At 40.1% G+C, this 22,605-nt stretch overlaps 1 protein-coding gene across 1 annotated transcript in view; it reads left to right on the top strand.

The window, feature by feature from the left end:
• Nucleotides 1-22,605, top strand: part of SEMA6D (semaphorin 6D) — a 598,535-nt gene that overhangs the window by 402,222 nt on the left and 173,708 nt on the right. Inside the window, exon 4 of the mRNA XM_021096114.1 lies at nucleotides 9,750-9,780. The gene's annotated coding sequence lies outside the window, so the exon portion shown is untranslated. The remainder of the gene's footprint in view (nucleotides 1-9,749; nucleotides 9,781-22,605) is intronic.

Genomic DNA, 22,605 nt, shown 5'->3' with positions numbered 1-22,605 from the left:
CTCAGCCTTTTTAAAAGGCCACTTACTTTTAATATTGGTTGATTATAAAAATAACAAAAGGTGCTTTTTAAACAAGTTAATTGTCTTCTATTCTCATGGCTTCTTTGGATGTGTTTGTGATCTTTTATTTAATGTACAGACACTGCTTAGTGGGCATAAGAATTCAGGTGCCTCTTACAAGACATGATAGGGGTCCATCGTAAGATAAAAACCAGCACTCTAATGTAGAAGACTCAGCAAGAATGCTAGAGAAAATTCCAAGAACTTAGATATCAAAGTCTTGGTTAATGTGCTAACTTACTGCAGCCAAGGTTAACAAGGAAGTTAACCTCAATGAGCTTAATTTACTCGTTTTTCCAAAGGAATACCATTTTACCTTCCTCCAAGATTGGCCTGGAAGACTAAATATAGCCATCCCTGGGAAAGTGCTTTATTTGTTGTGAACTATTACACAAATGCAAATAAATACAAAGAGGGTCATATTATCCAAATGTTCTGATTGTCCGATGGTTTTATAAACAAGATTTTAGTCTGGGTGACCGGACAGATGAGGGTACCATGCCCACCAGGGTTGTGGGGGCAGAAGAGGGTGAGTGGACATAGGAAGCAGTTTCATGGCTTCTGCCCCAGCGCTGAGCTGTGTCCCTCCTTGGCTTTTCTCCACCCTATCTGTGGAGCCCTTCCTTTGGCAAGGACACTGCTTCTTTGTCCCTCTGACTCCACTTCCCAAGGTAGGACACCCCCATCCCCCGGGAGGCCCCACTTTATTTTTGTAACATCTGTAAATGAGCAAGTATATCTTGCCCAGCTGTTTTGCATGAAGTGAGAGCTGAGGGGAGGGAAGACTGGCTCTGCACCTGGGCACTTCCCTGGGCCCTGTGGAGGCAGCAGGACTCACTAGTTCAAGGGTTCTCTCCTCAGCCTGCTCCTGGTTCTCTGGCTGTGCTTTTGCTTCCTCATTTCATCTGCTGCTATATGCTTTGTATCCTTAAGACATGCTTCAAGTTTCTGGTTAGCTGATATCACCCTGCTTTGTTTTGGGGGAGGATGTGATGAATTTATTTTTGCCTACAAATTTCTTTGGTCATTTTGATGGACTTGATGGAGGAAGAGCAGTAGTTGCACATGTGCACCTTGTTTGATTGCACTTTGCTTTATTGCATTTTGCAGATTCTGCATTTTTTAATGATTTAATTATCTCTCACAGTTGTGTGAGTTGACTGAGTTCAGCTGAGTGGTTCTAAACTGAGGTCTGTTTATGGGCTAAATTTTGTTCCTCAACAACATAGGTTGAAGTCTTAACTCTCAGCACCTCAGAATGTGACCTTACTTAGAAATACAGTCTTTATGTATATAATTAGTTAAGGTGAGGCTGTCCTGGGGCAGAGTGGTCTGTCAATTCAGAATGATGTGTTCTTAAAGAACACAAGGGAGAGCACAATGTGATGATAGAGGCAGGGAATAGAGCGATGCAGCTGCAATTCAAGGAATGTCAAGGATTGATGGCCCCCACCAGAAGCCCAGAAAAGTCAAGCAAGGATCCTTCCCAGAGGCTGCCTAAGAGGGCTCCTCACTCCCATGGCTGGTACTCACCTGGGATGATAGGAACTGCTGGGGGCTGGATGGGCATCCTTGCCACCTCTCCTTATGGCCGGTTGAGGTTGCCTAACAGCACAGCAATCTCAGGCTAGTTGGACTAGCAGCAAATAGCTTCCCTGAGAGCGAGTTTCCAGGAGACCCAGGTGGAAAGTGCAAAACTTGTCTTGACCTGACATCAGAAGTTACACAGTGTCCCTTTCCTGTATCCTTTTGCCCCAAAAGTGATTCACAAGTCCAGTGAAGCTTCAAAGAGAGAGAACCAAGGCAGGACTGAAGACCAGGAGGAATGGTGCATTATAGGGTCATTTTTGCCATCTGGCCACTGCAGCACATGAGTTGGAAGCAATTCTTTAAAGAAGTTTGGTTTCTAAGGAGCAAAAAGTTTGATAGAAAGTTTTCGTTTGTCTTTTGATTTGAGATATTGCGGGAAAGATGTACTAACAGTTGAAAATATAGAAGAGGAGAGCTTTAAGGTGATAGGGTCCAGGATTTAGCTATTTAAAGGGCTTGGTTTTAGACTGTGGGAGAAACACCTCTTTCACGGTATCAGGAGAGAAGCAGGTGAGGATGAGTAAAGACACAGCAAACATGTAGATGAAAAAAGGGAGGTGGAGGTGGGTACAGAGGTTTCAGCATGTTGGGAGAGTTCCTGGGTATTGGCTTCTAGTATATCTGGGTCTGAAGAAGAAAGATCATCTGCTGACAATACTAAGAAATGTAGTAGGAGAGAAAATGTGGGGAGAGTGATATTTTGAACAAGCCACAGTGGAGAATGGGAAAGAGAGCTAACCACAGGCAACACATGCCAAAAGACCCCAACACCTTTTCAGTGTGAAAGGATAAACCTTTCAAGGGTAGCAATGAAATGGGGGCACTTGTTTCATGCTGTCTGTGGTATTCCTGGCAACATTGTCTAAATTTTCCAGCCCTAACAGTAGTGTCTCATATGAAATAGATGTTGTCTGATATCAGGGTAATGGGAGCTGGAAAAATAGGATCTTCCTTTCATAAGTATATTTCATTAACCATCAATATCTTTTTATCTGGTAGGTCAGAAGAGAAAGGTGAATGGGGAAGAAAAACATTGTGAAATAGAGTTCAAGCATCTCATCCAGACATGGAGAATGTCTTACCCTGTTGTGAATGAATTCAGGCCAGCCTTCTTCATTGTATTCAGCTGTGCTTGGAGTGGGACCTCGGGACCTAAGATATGAAAATTTCTGGCTCAGAAAGCATAGATTAATTGTATCTCATCACAGAATTGTAGTCAAGTTTGGGACATTTTTCTGTGATTGACTTCCTGGGTATGGGTGAGAGGCAGATTCATATTTCTCAGTGTTAATTTCAGCTGTAAATGTGGCCATTTTTGTCAGTGATCATGGAGTGAGTTTCTGTGATTAGTCATTTAACTGTATGGTAATTGCGAGCTAAATAGAGTGTTTACAACAAACCCCTTGCTTAGGACACAGAGACTATGTCAAATTACATCCTATGAAAATTACATAAATAAAAATTTGCATCTAGAAGGGCCCTTCATGAAAATTATGAAAAGATTGTGGAATTTTTTATTTGTATTGTATAGTATCTCCATCATTGACAAACAGATTGTAGCTATAGTCCATAGTGTTTTATATCCAACAATTATTCATTGAAATTGTGTATATATTATGTGGTTCATTATGAAAAGTAACAATATTGGCAATCATGTTCATTGTTTTTCTTATCCAATTAGTGACAAAAGTACCATAATGAACATAACCTTCCAGAACAGATTCACTGATGGAATAAACGAAGCTAGGTCTTGGCACAGGGCAGATCATAAAAAGATTGGCTTGCCCTTCTGCCTCTTCCTGAGAGCTCCAGCAGTACCACTAGTCTCTGCTAAGTGTCTTTGATTCTAACTTAGTCTGGAATTTCAGAAGCATTCATTACCCTTTGTCCCATGATTAGGCAAGAAAAGAGCTCTCTTCAATCCAAACAGGGAATTACATGAGAAATTCTCAAAAACGAGGATTTGAATTTAAGATCTCGGGTTTGGACTTGGAAGGACTTTTATTTTTCAGATAATCAGAAGTGATGCTTTCAACATCAGGACATTCTCTCTTCTTTCAAAAACTGGAGAGATTTCAGGGTTGAAGTGGCATCACAGTGGACTATGCCTGAGGGAATTTAAATTCATTAGTGTGCAGACAGCATAATTCACCACCTCCTGCTCAGCAAGAGGACAGGTGCCGTTAAGTCTTAAAAACTTGGAAGGATAATATTTGTTTCTCTGTAGAGCTGAAATCACTTTTACAGGACTCATTTTGCCCAGTTTCCCCAAGTACAAAGACATTCCTTGTTAGGAGCCTAGAAATTTCCCATCTTTGGAGTTCCCGTTGTGGTTCAGCAGAAATGAATCTGACTGGTATCCATGAGGACACAAGTTCGATCCCTGGCCTTGCTCAGTGGGTTAAGGATCTGGCATTGCTGTGAGCTTTGGTGTAGTTTGCAGATTTGCCTTAGATCCTGTGTTGCTATGGTTGTGGATAGCAACCATATCCCTGGGATTCTACCCCTCGCCTGGGAATCTCCATATGCTTTGGGTACGGCCCTAAAAACACAAGGAAAGAAAGAAAGAAATTAATTTCCCATTTTTGCCCTGACCCCAGGGTTTTTTTTCTCATTTCTCACCTCCTTTTTCTCTTTAAAATCCAATACTTATTCTGAGAATACTTTCCCATTTCTGAATTTAGCAGATTCAAGACATTACTAGCAACTGTGATGTTTCCATCTGTGTTTCTCAGGGACACCCACAAATTAATGACAATCATTACATCCATGAGATAATTTAGAGAAAACATTCATGTATTCATGCTTTAAATCAGCCATTATTGGGTGCCACCAGACACTGACACTGAGCTAGACTCTTGGCCTCAGGATAAGAACTTCTAGGTACAATGTGGGCATGCAATGTTTATTGAATAGGTAGTCGTACCTGCTTCCAAGAGACTCCCCATCTAATGTGGGAGACAGATTTGCACACAGAAAATTATAGTACAGTGTGATGAGTATTCTAGAATAAGTAGGAACAGCCACAGTGGGAGCCTAAGAAGGCAAGCATAACCAAGCATGGGGAAGTTGAGAAAGGCCCTGCAAAGTGGTGTGGGAGCTTCTGGAGGTTCACTGTAGCTGGGATCCAGAAGGTGTCCAGGTGAGGGAGAGAGGGATAATTGAGAAGAAAGAGAGGTGCCTAGAATTGAAAGATTCTGTGACCTTTTCTGCAGTTTGGGCTTTGCCACTGGGGAATCTAGTAGGAAAGACAAAAAATGACATTTTAAAAAAGAAAGCTCTGCTCATTAGGTGGGATGGACTGAGGTGAAGTACATCATTGAGCATGACAGAGACAGTTAGAAGATGGTTACAGCTGTCCAGGTGGAGTTGATGAAGGCCTGAATGAGGCCAAAGGCTGAAGAACTCAGAAGAGGAGCCTGGCTTAGAACACGTTTCCGGAGGAACAGAATGCTATGACTGAAAACGTGGTAGTGAGTCATTTGGAATCACCTGTACAAAAGAAATGTCCTGGGTATAGTGAGTGAGGCATCAAGAGAGAAGGGGCCTGGGTTCCTTTGGATCAGAGACCCGCATTCCAGCCCTGCACCAGCCACCTCTGAGTGGTGCTTCTACAATTTAGAAACTGGAAGTTCTGGAGTTCCCATTGTGGCTCAGCAGTAAGGAACCCAGCTAGCATCCATGAGGACTTGGGTTCAATCCCTGGCCTGGCTCAGTGGGTTAAGGATCTGGCATTGCTGTGAGCTATGTGTAAGTTGCAGACGTGGCTTGGATCTAGCATTGCTGTGGCTGTGATGTAGGCTGGCAGATGCAGCTCTGATTCTACCCCTAGCCAGGGAACTTCCACATGCGCTGGGTGCAGCTGCAAAAAAAAAAAAAAAAAAAAAAAAAAAAAGAAAAGAAAAAGAAAAGAAACTGGAAGTTCTAACACCACCTGAAGGGCTTGATGAGCCTCTGATTCAGTAGCTGTCAGGGAGGTCTCAAGAATTAGCGTTTCTAGGAGTTCCCGTGGATAACGAATCCGACTAGGAACTATGAGGTTGTGGATTCAATCCCTGGCCTTGCTCAGTGGATTAAGGATCCGGTGTTGCCCTGAGCTGTGGTATAGGTCACAGACGTGGCACGGGTCTGGCATTGCTATGGCTCTGGCGTAGGCCAGCAGCTACAGCTCTGATTACACCCCCAGCCTTGGAATCTCCATATGCTGCAGGAGCGGCCCTAGAAAAGGCAAAAAAAAAAAAAAGGATTAGCATTTCTAACAAGATCCAGGTGGTGCTGATGCTGCAACCCAGGAGCTGAGCTTTGAGAATCACTGCCCCGGACTATGTAAGTGATTATATACATGAGAGAAAAGTCAGAGTTATCTTGTGTAAGCCCATTTTACGCTGGTGCCCTTATACATGGCCAAACCTACTGAAGTGATCAAGAAGAGAGAAGGCCTAGAAAATGTGGCTTGCGCTATGGGGGGAGGCGGGGGGGGGGGGGGCGCACCATCTCCCTCATGAAAACCAAGCCTTCCTCCCACGGGGCTTGATTCTGAACTGGCCTGGTAGCCTGCTCCCTGCAGTGCTGGGCTCACTCCCAGGCCACTTAACAAATATTTCTTGGGTGTAGGTCAAATCTCCCTCTAAAGTTACCATTGGGAAGTGGGAGAACAGTGGGTCCATGAACTGTAATTGGCAGGTCAGGATATGGAGCTGACTTAGGGGAAATCATAGACCACTTTCTGAGTTTGTGCTATGCAGAATACTGGTTTTGCAGAATAGGAATAGGTGCTATGTGCAAAAAAAAAGTTTCCTGGGGTAAATATTATCATTTTTAAAATGATGGATGAAATAAAGTTAACACTTTATTTCAAGAGAATTCTGAATATATAGTGTTATTCACTGAAAGGGGATTATACTGTGAAGCACCCACCCACAATCACCACACACCCTTTTGTTCTAACATTAGGAAATCCATTATTTAGAAGCATCTAAGGCATGAGTTTTGTGTTAGATAAACCCAGGGAAACACTGTCTCTAAATTCTTTGAAGAACTTTATAGCAGTGGTTCCCTAAGAGTCACTCATTGATTGGCGTGAGCCCATGAGAGAATCATTATGAATCTACAGCAATAAGGAAAACATGAAGACAGTGTAGTAGTACTAAGTTTATTTTTTTTCAAGTTAAAAGTTATCTTTATTTTGAAATTATGTGTTTCCTATGCTTTTGGGGTTAAAAATTTAACCCTAGTGAAATGATGGTGGTGGGAGAGATGATTATTTCTCAAATATTTTTATATGTTTTGAATTAAAAATTGACATCTTTATGCCAGTCCTTGTGTTTTAGGTTAATTGTATCACACTGTTAGATTCTTAGATATCATCTAGCCCAAACCCAACATTTATAGATGAATATAGTGAAGTCCTGAGGCTGATACAGAGAAAATGATAATAATGTTTATTATTATTATTTATGCATACTCTCTCTGTAATAGAAATGGCCATTCCACACTCAAGGACTCTATGGCACATATTTGGGCACTTTGGTGCCTTTCATAATATTAATTATAATAGGAAGTTGAAAGGTTTGTGCTGTCACATGCAAAGCATGAAATGTTTAATGAATTGGTGGAAAATTAGAACCAGCAGGATACCATGTGTCCATTTCAGTATTTTGGTTCTAGGCAAATGTAAGACAGTACATGATTGATTATGATTAATTGTATTTACTTACGTAGTTCTTTTTTGTGGCTCTTTCCATCTGTACTGAGATGGGGTAAAAATTAAGCAGACACCTAGGAATTACTTAAGATCACAGCTAAAAACTTTCCAGTAATATTTCAGATCATCCCCATTTGAAAAATAATCCTAAAGTTAGTTAATCTCTCTGCATGAAAGCTTCTTCAACTGAAGGGGAAAAAAAAAAAAAAAAAAAGAAAACCCCAGGACTAATTTTTTCTGAAGTCCTTCCAGCTTCAAATTTCAAGTATTCTGTGACTTACCTGGAATTAACCAAAAGGGCCATGATAATTAGTCTATATTACCTCAACTTTCTCCTTTTTCAGTGATTTATAAGTTACCAAAGCAAAAGAATGCTTAAGGGATGTCACTTATCTATTTGGAAATCATTAAAGGAGAAGGAAAAACATTTGCAAGTAAAGAACACATGGTGCTTATATGTTGTATACAATTTTTCAAACTTATATATGTATTGAGTACATATTCTGAGACGGAATATCAATATAATAGGTCTACCCACCCCAGGCTTGGCACTGGCACAGCCTAAGATCACTTTTCCTATCTTCCTAAGTCTGTATTGCTCAGAGTGACCACCTGATCAAAGTCATCAGGAAAGTTATTGAAAAATAAACATTCCTGGGTGTTAACCCTATAGAGATTCAGACTTAGAATCTCTAATCTTAGAGATTCCGAGTGTCCCAAGGGACGCTCATGACCACTTAAATTTAAAAACCACTTCTCCTACAATATAAATTATTGTGCTGGGGGCATGCTACTTCCAGAAGCCCAAAGGATAAGTAGTAGAATGGGGTCAGAGAGAAGATCAGAGTAAAAGAAAATTCATGTTACTAGGTTCTGGTAGTTCTTCTCACTTTATTCCAGCCAGGGATAGCTGAAATAGCAGCTTCTCTCTTCCACCAGCTGTCTTTTCTGAAAGGTCAACCAACTTTCCATTTAGAGAAGCCTCTTCCTCAAAGTAGTTTTGAAGTCAATATGGCAGTGGAGAAGGAAGGAAGCAATAGAGATTGCAGATTTATTGAGGAAGAACCTTAATTTTTTTTCGCACCAAGTATATGTAGTTAAAGGAAACTAAGGTGATAATATAAACTATCCAGATGAATTCAGATGTCATAATGTAAATACATTTCCAACTAAGATAAAGCACCAGTACACACAGGATAATTCAATACAACTTAAAACGAAGACATTAGATTTAAAATATGTTAGAATTCCAATGTACTTTCAGACCTTACTTTTTCTATTTTCTTCCATTTTTGAAGTTCACTGTATTCTTGAATGTTGATTTTCTTCCTCTTGTTTAAATCCAGTCCACTATTGTGTACAAAGTACTGTTTCTGCCCTAAGGCTAAGGATGTTCTAGGTGAACAAATCAATCAATTTTTGCCCATTAAGAAAGAGCACTAAAATAAAAAGAATGCTAACCTTTTGATTGATTTGGTACCTGTTTGCAAAATACTTTTTTTTCCTTTTAAGGCCAAAACACCAAGAAGAGAAGCAGTCTTATGCTTTAAGGAGAGGAAAACTGCCAGGTCCCAAGGAATTGAGTGACATTTGGGGAAACTTTCTCAAATCCTGAAGTATTGATTAGCCTTAACTTGGTGGTAGTGGTGTTATTTTAAATTGTCTTCCTACCCCAAGTTGGATGATACACCAATTTAAATGTAAAATAAATATTTCTGCAAAGCAAACTGAAAACAAGACATGGTATTCACCTTAACAGAACACCTAACTCAGCAATAGCTTTTGCAAAGTGCTATAAAAAATAACCTTCCTTCAATTTTCAGACTCTCAGGCTTATAGAATTGATGGAGCACCTGATTTATTGTATAGGTTGTGAGGCTGCCTACCTGTTATTTACAGGTGTAGGGTGTTCTATGGCTGAACCAGCTGTAGTGTGTTCTCTTCCAGCCTATTAGAGTGGTTCATGAAGAAAAATGAGATACGATGCTGAATTTCATGAAACAGGATGTCTCAGCACAAAGAACATTTTTTTCTCATCTGTGAAGCAAGATAAAATAAGACATAGTGGATCAGAGGCCTTCAAGTTGTTGAAAGTTTAAACAAAGTTTCATAGCTACAACTTCTACCCAGCCACAGTTTTTTTTTTTTTTTTGTCCTCAAGGTGGCTGCTTTTCCTCAGCTTACCATATTCCCGACTTAATAGTGGAATTAAATAGAAGAATTGAATTCACATTAGAATCCACCTTGGCTTCAACCATTCTGTTACTTCCAGCAAGAGAAAAATTACATGTGTATTTACTAAATTAATAGGCATACCACAGGTGTCTTTGATGCAGTATCATGGTGGCAAGGTCAGAAATAAAAGGAAATTAATCCTTTTTTTCTTTTTTTTCAGGTTTTGGCCACACAGACCAACCTTCTCCAAGGTAAACAACATTGTACTCTTCTCTAATTTGTTGGAAGAATCCAGCATAATTGTATTGGCTTTTTAATACATTTTTACTGTAGGTGTCTCAAAGTCGCAAGTGTGACCTTCAAGCAGTGCCTGGAATTAGGTTTTTATTGGTGGTGGTAGTGATGAAAACATCCTATGAAAATGGCTTGATGGCTTGACTAAGGAGTGCACCACAGAAAGAGAGGGAGGAAGGGAGGTAGAGAGAGTCTTTTTCCTGCTTGGTTAGCCCTCTTATGAGACAGCAGATTCATCTCTGATGTTCAGAGACAAGTTTCTTTGTGAACAGCTGTGGCAGGGCCTGCACCTCTACTCAAGCCCACTTTAGAAGACTGAAAAAGCAGAGGTCCCCTGAGCGTGGCCCTAGCTCTTCACTCGGGTGAAGACTTTCTGTTTGGGTCCAGCAAGACAACGTGTGCCAAGTTGTTCAACTTTCTGGGAGTATCTGTCAAAACTAGCGATTGAGGATGCATTAATCTTATTAAAGAACACAATAGGAACCCTTTTTTTATGTCATTAGAAAATCAGGATGTATTTGATGTGCACCATCTGGTTTGTGAATATAGGAATAAGTTTTTCAAAAGGGCATATTTCCAAGTTCTATGTTTCATATGCTTGGGAAGGAAGAATCCATAAGCAGCTCTGTTTTTAACGAGAGCAATGCTGAAACTAATATAATAAGATTGGGGTGGATTTCCAGTATGCGCCATTTCTCCTAAGCTACCTGTGTTTGCAATACATTTGGCAGACCTATCCTGTTTAGAGCCTGGGCTTCCGATTGAAAATTTTTAAGTTCTCCATGTGTTAATTGCAAAACAGAGGTATCATTGCAGCAAAGCAGCTGGCTTCTTAGGTATTAATTATGGTTCTATTATAAAGACTATTTTAAATTTATCTCCTATTATTTATTATGTTACTTTCAGAAATGGTAAATTTTCAAATCATAGAAAAAAATCGAGGTAAACTTTACTATGTACTGTATGCTTCTAAAAAGTATTTTTTAGATGTAATCACAGTTAATCAACAAGCAGTAACTGAATGAGAACATACAGATTCGCTATGAGTTCTATGTAGTCCTTAAAGTATTTTTTTAAATTTAAATAAAAAATTGAGTTCTGGAGTTCCCGTCGTGGTGCAGTGGTTAACGAATCCGACTAGGAACCATGAGGTTGCGGGTTCGGTCCCTGCCCTTGCTCAGTGGGTTAATGATCCGGCGTTGCCGTGAGCTGTAGTGTAGGTTGCAGACGCGGCTCGGATACTGCGTTGCTGTGGCTCTGGCGTAGGCCAGTGGCTACAGCTCCGATTGGACCCCTAGCCTGGGAACCTCCATATGCCGCGGGAGCGGCCCAAAGAAATAGCAAAAAGACAAAAAAAAAAAATTGAGTTCTGAGTGTTTTTGCTGTGGCTCAACACTGATTAGTATCCATGAGGGTGTGGGTTCAATCCCTGGCTCTGCTCAGTGGGCTAAAGATCTGGTGTTGCTGTGAGTTATGGTGTAGGTCCCAGATGCAGCTCAGATCTGGCATTGCTGTAGCTGTGGCATAGGCCAGCAGCTGCAGCTCCAGTTAGACCCTTAGTCTGGGAACTTCCATATGCTGCAGATGTGGCAATAAAAAGAAAAAAAAGAAGAGTTCTGGAATGTAGACCTCTTACTAGTATAGCTCCATATAGGAATGTTTGGGGATCAGAAAAAGCTGCTTTGAGGCCTAATTCCTTCAGCTTCATATATAATTTTAAAAATCCTATACAGTAACAAACATGGTTTTGAGGCAATCCGATGCTCCCCTTCACCTCTCAGTAATTGGAGGCATCTTCTGTATGTATTCCACAAGCCCAGCTCACACTGACGAAGGAAGCATAATTACATTACAGGCAATCTCATCGAAGGTAATTACAATTGTCACCATCAGTCCAATTAAAGAGGATAACCAGCTCTACTGACTCAGAGCCACAAAGCTTTCTAACTAAGGCTGGGCTGTGGGAGGTGGGTGGGATTAAGGATTTTGAGAATTTTTATTTGCAAAGAACTATTGCTTACCAAATCTGCTAACAATGTTGAGAAAGTGGTCTAGGAGAGAGATTGAGTATTGGTAGAGTGTTTTTTTTCCCTCCCATTTACTAATAAATGTCTCATTTCTAAACACATAAATAAGTGTAGATTTTCAATATCAGAGTTTTAGATCACATACAGTCTGTTAGGAAAGGCTAACAAAGCATTACAGCATCATAATGGTCCACTGTACCCATCTGGCATCACATTCTAAATTGGGCCTCCATCCCCTTATTCCTTCAGAGACCTTCTGTCTTGTTCTGCTTAAAGATACAATGCACCATTTCTTGTCTTTGCACTCCATGAAAGAAGTCAGCTTGAATAATGCCTCCCTGGTAATTCTTGCACCATTTTCAGTGGGCTCAGTGTGGATGGCAATGTGGTGTATCAGTAAGAGTTACAGAGGCATAATAGCAGGTGCTTGTGATGCACATCTTAAAGACTTCACTTATGAAGTCTTTATGTCCAGAGCAGAATACAGGCATACCTTGTTTTATTGTGCTTCACTTTGTTGTATTTTAGAGATACTGTGTTTTTTACAAATTAAAGATTTATGGCAACTCTGTATCCAGCAAAACATTGCTGCTATTCCTCCAAGTCATTTGCTCATTTCATATATGTGTGTCACATTTTTGGTAATTCTCACATCATTTCAAACTGTTTCATTATTATTATATTTGTTCTGGTGATCTGTAGTTAGTAATCTTTGATATTATTATTGAAACTGTTTGGAGACACCATGAACCCCACCCATGTGAGACATCAGACTTATTTGGTAAAGGTTGTGTGTGTTCTGACTGCTCTACTGACTGGCTGAGCCCAGTCTTTCTCCCTCTCCTCTAGCCTTCCTATCCCCTGATACACACAATGTTGAAATTAGACCAATTAATAACCCTACTGTAGCATCTAAGTGGTCAAGTGAAAGGAAGAATCACACATCTTTCACTTTTTTTTTTTTTTTTTTATTTTCCCACTGTACAGCAAGGGAGTCAGGTTATCCTTACATGTATATATTGCAATTACATCTTTCACTTTTAAACCAAAAGCTAAAAATGATTAAGCTTAGTGAGGAAGGCAGTTAAAAGAAGAGCTAAGGCCTCTTGTACCAGTTAGCCAAGTTATGAATGTAAAGGAAAAGTTCTTAGAGGAAATTAAAAGTGCTGCTCCAGTGAATGATAAAAAATTGAAATGGCGTCATTGCTTATATGGAGAAAGCTTTATTGTTCTAGGTAAAAATGAAGCCAGCCACAATATTCCCTTTAGCCAAAGCCTAATCTAGAGTGAGGCTCTAACTGTTTTCAGTTCTGTGAAGACTAAGAGAGTTGAGGAAGCTGGAGAAGAAAAGTTCGAAGACAGCAGGGGTTGGTTCATGATGTTTAAGGAAAGAAGCCGTCTTCATAACATTCAAATGAGGCGAACCAGCAAGGCTAATATAGAAGCTGCAGCAAGTTTTCCAGAAAATCTAGCCAGGATCATTAATGAAGGTGACTCCACTTTGACTCCACTAAACAACTGACTTTCAGTGTAGATGAAACATCCTTATATTGGAGGAAGATGCCATCTGAGACTTTCATAGCTAAAGAGGAAAAGCCAATGCCCACCTTCAGAGCTTCAAAAGACAGGCTGATTCTCTTGTTAAGGGCTAATGCAGCTGGTAACTTGAAGTTAAAGCCAATGTTTACTTAGCATTCTGAAAATCCTAAAGCCCTTAAGGATTATGCTAAATCTGTCCTACCTATGCTTTGTAGTGAAACAAAGCCTAGGTGAAAGCACATCTGTTTACATGGTTTACTGAATATTTTAGGCCCAGACTCAAGAGAAAATATTTCTTTTAAAGTATTACTACTTATTGACAATGCACCCAGTCACCAAAGAACTCTGGTGGGAGATGTTCGATGAGATCCATGTTGTTTTCATGCCTGCTACTGTAACCTCCATTCTGTAGCCCATGGATCAAGGAGTAGTTTGGACTTTGAAATTTCATTATTTAAGGAAAACATTGTTTGAGGCTCTAACGGCCATAGATAGTGATTCCTCTAATGAATCTGGGCAAAGTAAATCGAAAACCTTCTAAAAAAGATTCACTATTCTAGATGCCATTAGGAACATTCACAACTCATGGGAAGAGGTCAAAATAACCACATTAATAGGAGTGTGGAAGAAGTCAGTTCCAACCCATATGGATGACTTTGAGGGGTTCAAGACTTCAGTGGCAGAAGTAACTACAGATGTGATGAAAATAGCAAGAGAACTGCCCCTAGAAGTGGAGCCTGAAGCTGTAAATGAATTGCTGCAATCTCATGATAAAACTTTGGCAACTGAGGATTTGCTTCTTGTGGATGAGCAAATAAAGTGGTTTCTTAAGATGAAATCTACTCCTAGTGAAGACTCTATGGAGACTGTTGAAATTACAACAAAGGATTTAGAATATTACATGAACTTAGTTGATAAAGCAGTGACAGAGTTTGAGATGATTGACTCCAATTTTGGAAGAAGTTCTGCTGTGGGTAAATCTGTCAGATAGCATTGCATGCAGCAGAGAAATTATTTGTGGAAGGAAGAGTCATTTGCAAACTTCACCATTGTCTTTAAGAAACTGATACAGCCACCCCAGCCTTCAGCAACTACCACCCCGATCATGAACATCAAGGGAAGACCCTCCACCACCAAAAAAAATTATGACTTGCTGAAGGCTCAGATGATAGTTAGAATTTTTTAGCAATAAATTATTGAAGGTATGTACATTTTTTTAGATATAATACTACTGCACACTTAAGAGACTAGTGTATAGTATAAACACAACAGTTATATCACTAGGAAACTAAAAATTCATGTGACTTGCTTTATCTCAGTACCCTCTTGATTGCAGTGGTCCAGATCTAAACTGGCAGCATCACTGGTATCTCCAAAGTTTGCCTGCATGAGCCTTGGATACAGGACTTGGAGAACAAGAAATGAGAAGTCTCTCACTGTGTCTAAGCTTTAGAAAGGGTCCAAAGAGAGATTGTCTACAGCTGCATTGAAAGATGTACTACTGGGTGAAAAAATCTATGTTTTCTTGGTGGTTATTTATGTATGAAGAGATGTAGGAGTTAAATTTCTTAGTCAGGAGATGGGAGGGGAAAATTTGCTGTCTAGTATCAGTGGCTCCCTTATTCACCACTCAGCGGTCTTTCACTTTCCACACCCTGGCTTTCTATTCTATATCTGGGACCTTCCATCTGCCTTGATTATTTTCTTGTCCTGTATTTTTCATGTTTTCCACCACTACCCACACTCCTTGTCACATGTATCTGCCTCTTCTCTTTGTCCATGGAGATGTTTCCAGTCCTACTTTAGAACTTTCAGAGAACCAGTTTACCCCACAAGTGGAAGAGGGGACCAGGGAAAGAACTCAGTAGAAGGAGAGCTGGGCTCAGTTTTATATTCCACTCCTAACCAACCCTGTAATACTGAATAAGTCACCAAACTGGCTGAGGCACAGTTTCCTCATCTGTAAAATAAAGTTGTTAATTTCTCTTCTACTAACCTCACTGTATAGGGTAGCTCAAAAAAAATTATAAATATGGAAGAACTTCTTCATAATAAATAAAATTTCATATACATGCAAGGTACTATATATGCATATATTTCTTCTCATTAAGCCCACTCCATTCTGGTCATTTTTTTTTCTGGGGATTCCCCCAGCTCTTGCAGTTTAAATGGTACTTCTTACAAGGCTCTGCTTTTACTCCTTAATTTGTTGTTTCTTCCATTTCCTATTTCCTGTTGAGTGTTTGGGAAACCTGAAGGCTGGCACCACATTGCTTGCTTCTTTTCTTTCATTTAATGTCTCCCTGCCATAGGATGATTTGTGTATGGTATAGTGTTTGTCATCTCCTTGGTTTTCCTCCCACCACTGCAAGCTTATAGCCCAGCTTAGGCCAGAAGGAAACATGCTGCAGTACCAAAATAAGCATATAAAGGGCCAGGCTCTCCCTGATGCTTTGGTGATGACTAAGACTGTAGCCAGATTCTGGGAGATGGCGAGGAGGAAGCCTTAATGTTAACTGAGATTGGATTTCTTATCTGTCTGGTAAAATAGAAGTCAGGAATCAAATTAGCTTGATTTTCTTTTTAAAGAAGAAATAGAACATTTTTTGCATATCCAAGTTTGTGGACTAAAGCTTTACCTATAGAGCTGTTCAATATATTATTGTTATTTAAGAATGTAATTTCTAAATAGATTCCAGAACCCATCTAGTCAGAAAAAAATAAAGCATTGAGAAAAAAATAGAGACTAGAAAGTCTTGATCTACTTAATTTCTTAGGAATAGAGGTAGATACTCTTTCCATTGCTAGTTTACAGATAACTAAACAAGGATGCTAATAATGTCGATGAAACAATAAAAGAAAAGAATCAAGGAGAGCTACTGAAACTTGAAACTTGGTGTAGTGAATTAGCTATTGTGAATATTTGTGATTTCTGCTAACAAATTAAACTTAGACTGTATGTTTACTTTATTTGAGAATCAGAGGGTAATTTGTTGGATTCTTTCCTTTTTTCAAACTCTAGGATCTACCTTTGGTGGGTTTTTATGACAAAGACTAGAAACCAAAGTAGGTATAAGGAATTATATACTGTGTAATAGTCATCTATTGCTGTAACAAATTACCAAGAAATCTAGTGGCTTACAACAAGTGTATATTATCTCACAAGGTTTCTGAGGGTCAGGAGTCTAGAAGTGACTTAGACTCCACTCACAAGGCTGTAAGTAAGGTGTCAATCCTGCAGGCTCTTGCACAGAGGCTCATTAACATGGCTGTTGGCAGGAGACCTTGATCTCTCAACATGCAGACTCTCTGTAGATTACCTAAGTATCCTCAAGACATTGCAGCTAATTTGCCCCAGAATGAGTGGTCTGAGATCAGGAAACCTGAGAGGTATATCTTCTCATGACTGATCAACTGGGCATCCAAAAATTCAATTCAATTCTGACACCCACTCCTGGAGTTAGTGCAGACTTCAAAGTGCAAAGTTTTAGAGCTTAGTCCCACAGGACTGCCTCCATTTCAAACGTCAGGCTACCCATATTTCTGCCCATCCAACTATAAATTCAGGGGTTCCCACGATTCTCCTCTCAGGTTCAATAATTTGCTAGAATGACTCAAAGAACTCAGGAAGGTGTTTTACGTATTATTTCTGGTTTATTATTACTCAGCCAAATGGAAGAGATGCACCAGGAGAAAATATTCTGGGAGGGGGTGCTTTCGAAGCACACCACCCTTGGAGCACATCAGTGTTCTCACAAACTGCATTGTTTAGGAGGTTTTATGGAGATTTCATTTAGTAGGTGTAATTGATTAACTTTATTGATAACAAGCTTATCTCCAGCTCTTCTCTCCTAAAGGTTGGGGAATGGGATTGGAAGTTCTATCTAAGCTTCTAATGAAGGCTTGTTCTTTCTGATGACCAGCCCCCATCCTGAATATATCTAGGTTCTGCCAAGGGTCCTCTCATTGGAACAAAAGACCCTTCAGTCACATTTATCACTTGGGAAATTCTAAGGATTTTAATAGCTTTGTGCAGGGACAAAAATCAAATACCTTTTATGACCTAGTCTCAGAAGTAGCATAATATCCCTTCCACTGTTTTCTATTGGTCACACAGACCAACTCTGATACAGTGTTCAGGCTACTACGCAAGGGCACATATAATGAGAAGCAGGGACGCAGAGGCTGTGTTGGAGGCTCACTTCACATCTGCTGTGATTTTTCTTCCTTTAGCTACAGAGGTGTCTAGGTTGTCTGGTGTCCCCTCAACTATGTTTCAATATGATCAAGTATGTGATTTCTGGAGTTTCCATTGTGGCTCAGCGGGTTAAGAATCCAACATAGTGTCTGTGAGAATGCAAGTTTGATCCCTGGCCTCGCTCAGTGGGTTAAGGATCCAGTGTTGCTGCAAGATGCTGCATAGGTCATAATGTGGCTCAGATCCAGTGTTACTCTGGCTGTGGTATCTAGAGCATGTGAGCTGGTGAAACAAAAGTCTGCCTGTGATCCTCACTGGCATTCTCAAGGCCTAACAATGTACCACATGTCCATCTCAAATTTCTGAGGGTAGCCTCTGGCAATGGAAATCTCACTAGGCACAAACCATGGGATCTGGGCTGTGGTAGTATTCTTCTTGTTGATGCGCCATGACCTCAGTTTTTCCATCTATAAAATCTGAGAGTCAAAGGAGATGACCTACAGTGTACCATCTAGTGCTAAAATGTATGCCTTTCTAAGAAGGCTCAAAGAAAATTGCTTCAATCAAGTGATAAAGATTGCATCAGATGAGGTCAAGAGACTTGGAAGAGGTTTAGTTGATTTGAGGGGAGCCAGAACTTATATTTCTTTTTTTTTAAGTATATTAAAATCCTATATGACTCCCTCCATCAGTCAGCACGTACTCTAACTGACCCTCCAAAAGGTATCCTGGGTGTGACATATTGGAATTGACTGGTGTGGATGGATCAAAGTTCATCATACTAACAGACAACCTTATACATGTCCTACTCTCTCAATTTACAGCTCTAGAAACTGAGGCCCTGAAAGCTTATGATACTGCCTTAAGGTTACAAGCAAGATATTGGCAGTGGCAGACTGCAGCAACTCTTGAATCTTTACCCCTTTGTACACATTAAGTATACCAAGCAGTTGGCGTATTTTTCCTCTATTTCCATAAGTAAATATATGTTTATCTTTCATCTTAAACACATGTCAAGAAGAGAGCATTGTTGGTTTCCAGGAGAAAGTGCCAATATGTTTTAAAAAAATATTTTCATTCAACAGCACAGATTTAATTGACATAGTCCTTGATTTGGTAAATCTTGCAAATGAGAAATCCCATTCTGATGAGAAGCAGCTTCTTTGGATAACCATGCGCTGTGGCCTTGTAGTCTGTTTACCTTGACATGTGTGGTATCGATGAAGCACTGGCAGAGGTTCTCTGGCATTTCTTTGAGGAGAGAGCTGCGGGTGCTGGAAGGGAGGTGGTTCTGCAGACAGAGAGGCAGAAGGCCTGGGGTAGGCAGCGGAGGCCAAGGTTATGCTGGCCTCTTGCCAAGCATTTCTCTGGCCACTTTGTTTTCCTGTCTCTTCTCTGCGTCCCTTTCTTATCCCTTTTCAGGACTCTTTGTACCGTCTTTGATATAACTGTGGTCATAATTTGGCCTCAGAGAGTGTAGTATACACTCCATTCTCAAGATTAGTATTTGAAAGTTTCCAGCTTACATGTAAACAAAGATTCTGTTCTTTTTGCAGTCAAGATAATATTATTATGGAATGGCTGGTTTGTGTGCCAAGTGGGAGTAGACTTGGATTCTCGGCCATTTTCTTAAAGGGGCAGGATGGCAGTTTCCTTGCTTGGGTGAATTAAAAGATGTATAAGTCTTTAACTTTAGTCCATAGATTATTGATTTGTAAACTTCTCTTCTGTATGCTCCATCACTAGCATTCATCTTTCCTAGATTTACCTCAATGACCTGATAATGACCAAATGAAGGTTGGTTTTACTTGTAGAGGAATTTTCATCTGTAGATTTAAGCCACAGAATCTGAATTCCTTTGTTATTAACTCCTTTGGAAAAAGAAAGCAGTTCTATAATACCTGATTTTCTAGGTTTCTATTAAAATTGCCAAGTTACCAGCTCTTGTCTAGAAGGAAGGAGGCCACATTTTTGTTTTTTCTCTTTTCACAATTTATTTTCCCATAGTTAAATAACAGTGTGCCAAAAACTTATAAGCATCAAATAACCTGCTGTGTTTGGGTGTGAACATATATGTTTTTATTACCTATAGATGCATATTATTAGCAAAGCATAGATGTGTAACTGTTATAGTAGATTTTCTTGGATCCACTTATCTCAGTATTTCACTTATCAGCCTTATATATATATTTAAGCCACAGTTTCAGCACCTTGTGTGTTTCTGGTATAACTAAATGAACATTCTATATTGAATCTTTTCCCCTTTGAGAACCATTGTAATCCCTAATAATTTCCTAAAGGAAAAAACTATAAATTGTATAAAAACAGTCACAAACACATTTACTCTTAGAATTATTACAAAGCACTCTGCTTTTTAGTCTGTGTTCATAGAGTTTATTCACACTTTTAAAAGAAAATTAGGCAAAAGGAGTTAAGGATTTGATGTTTTCTTCCTACAGTCAGTAAAATCACATAAACACTAAATGCAATCGATTAAAATTGTATTGTGAATTTTCCCTCACGTCAGACTTAAAATGTTTAAGTGGCTACACTAGTTGTTCTGATGGTTTGGATTGTGTAACAAAGAGAAGAATGAAGTAGCTGTAAGATTGCTGACTGTCCCCTAAGCGTCTATGTTACCTGCACAGCCCATCATATAGAGCTTAGTAAATAAAACTTTAAATAAACAAAATAAAAAGGCATGGAGGGAGGGAGGGTAAGTGTGTACCACACTCCAGCAGGAAAAACCATGTTGAGGTACATATGTGGGGCATAATTCACCAAGTTATGGTTATTATCATATTCCTACATATACAGAACCTGATATAAAGTACAAATGTGGATTCTCCAGTATAAAAAACAAAAAAATTGGAGACCGTTTTCGGAGGGCATTTTATCAGTCTTCCTATTTGAGTATGCACTAGCATAGCTGCCCCCTCCACTGAGGAATGACTTTCTTAAATATTTGAAGGTACATATGCAGGCCTTAATTGACCCCAAAGGAGGCCTTTGAAGTTCACTGCTTCTAAAACTTATTTAAAATTGAAGTCTTTCTGCTCCAAAATGGCATATGTATGTGATATGTAAATCATAGGGCTTAATGAAACCTTCACACCTACAACCCAATTAGTTGGGCTTAACCCCCTGCCCACCCACACTCATGCAGGAGTTCAGGAGTGCTGTAAACTCCCTCTTCCAAGTCCTCTGGGGAGTTTTCGGGTGGTGCCTCACCTGTGCTCAGGAGCAACTTTCACAGCACCTGCATCTACTTGAGGCACCCCCAGGGATGACACCACCTCCCCCCACCTGCTGCTGCCCCTCCTGCTTTAATGGCCCCACTGCCTGTTGCTGTATCCACTGGACATTGTACATATACTATGCTCTGCCTGATGGCTTTGTCGTTCATGCTGCCCTGTCTGCCCTGGTCATTATCTCTTGGTGGATGCTTTGAAAATATCCAGCCTGGCCCATAGCCTGCAAGTGAGTAGGGAGAATGGATTTCTTCTATGCTTAAGAGAGGTCCTAGGAGTTCTGGTCATGGCTCAGCAGAAACAAATCTCACTAGTATCCATGAGGGTGCAGGTTTCATCCCTGACCTCCCTCAGTGGGTTAAGGGTCCATGAGCTGTGGTGTAAGTCTCAGATGCAGCTCAGATCTGGCATGGCTGTGGCTGTGGTGAAGGCCAGCAGCTACAGCTCCGTTTCGACCCCTAGCCTGAGAGCCTCCATATGCTGTGAGTGCAGTCCTAAAAAGACAAAAATAAATAAATATGAGAGATCCTAAAGAAGTGTGACTTGAGCCCTGACAAGTTAGTTTAGACTCTTTCAATTGTAGCCTCCAGCCCTCTCTTGCCCCAGGACCAAGCCATGTTTCCAAGATTCTGGGTCAGTCTTAAATGAGTCATAGGCACTATGCTGTGGGCAGACTGCCTGCTCCTTACCAACACCTAAGACTTACATCACTAAGAGCATCTCAGCTGGATCTCCCCTCCATTGGGATGGTTTTGTCGCAGGAAAATATTTAGTGCTTCTGCCAGGCTACCTACTAGACTTCTGCTGGGCCACCATGTATGTTCAATACCCATTCCGATACTGGGTTCACCTTTAACTACATCCACCATGCCCATGCAAAACTTTGGGTTCCTTATGAACATATGCTTCTTAAACCTTCACCACCAGTGTGATGAAAATTACCAGATATGTCTGAAGCTTAGCAGTGGAGATTAGCAGACTGAGGGTCAAGCTACTGCCCTCTACAACGTGCATTTGTGGTTTTTCACTCCTTTGAAGTATTATCATCTTCTTTCTTCCTGGATATATTGTCTTATTCATAGTACAATAATTTATTCTTGGTATAATTTTTCTTTCAGACTCATATTTTGTTTTTATTTTTTGTTTTTTTGTTTTTTATCTTTTCTAGGGCCATACCCACAGCATATGGAGATTCCCAGATGAGGTCTAATTGGAGATGTAGCCGCTGGCCTATGCCAAGCCACAGCAACATGGGATTCGAGCCCCGTCTGGGACCTATCACAGCTCACAGCAACACCAGATCCTTAACCCACTAAGCGAGGCCAGGGATCGAACCCACAACTTCATGGTTCCTAGTCAGATTCATTAACCACTGAGCCATGAAGGGAATTCATCTTCCAGAATCTTATTAGCAATACCCTGTGCTGAAATATTAAAGATGAAATTTTCTCATCACTTGCTTATTTTTCTTTTTTTTTCTTTTTTTTATATAATGATTTTAATTTTTCTCCATTATAGTTGGATTACAGTGTTCTGTCAATTTTCTGCTGTACAGCATGGTGAACCAGCTACACACTACACACACATGTATACAGTCTTTTTTCTCACATTATCATGCTCCAACATAAGTGACCATACATAGTTCCCAGTGCTACACAGCAGGATCTCATTACTAATACATTCCAAAGGCAGTAGTCTGTGTCTGTTAGCCCCAAACACACCATCCATCACATTCCCTCCCCCTCCCCCTTGGTAACCACAAATATA

Source organism: Sus scrofa, chromosome 1 (assembly GCF_000003025.6).
Source record: "Sus scrofa isolate TJ Tabasco breed Duroc chromosome 1, Sscrofa11.1, whole genome shotgun sequence".
In the NCBI taxonomy this organism is placed as follows: Eukaryota; Metazoa; Chordata; class Mammalia; order Artiodactyla; family Suidae; genus Sus; species Sus scrofa.
This window is presented reverse-complemented; position numbering and strand designations above follow the sequence as displayed.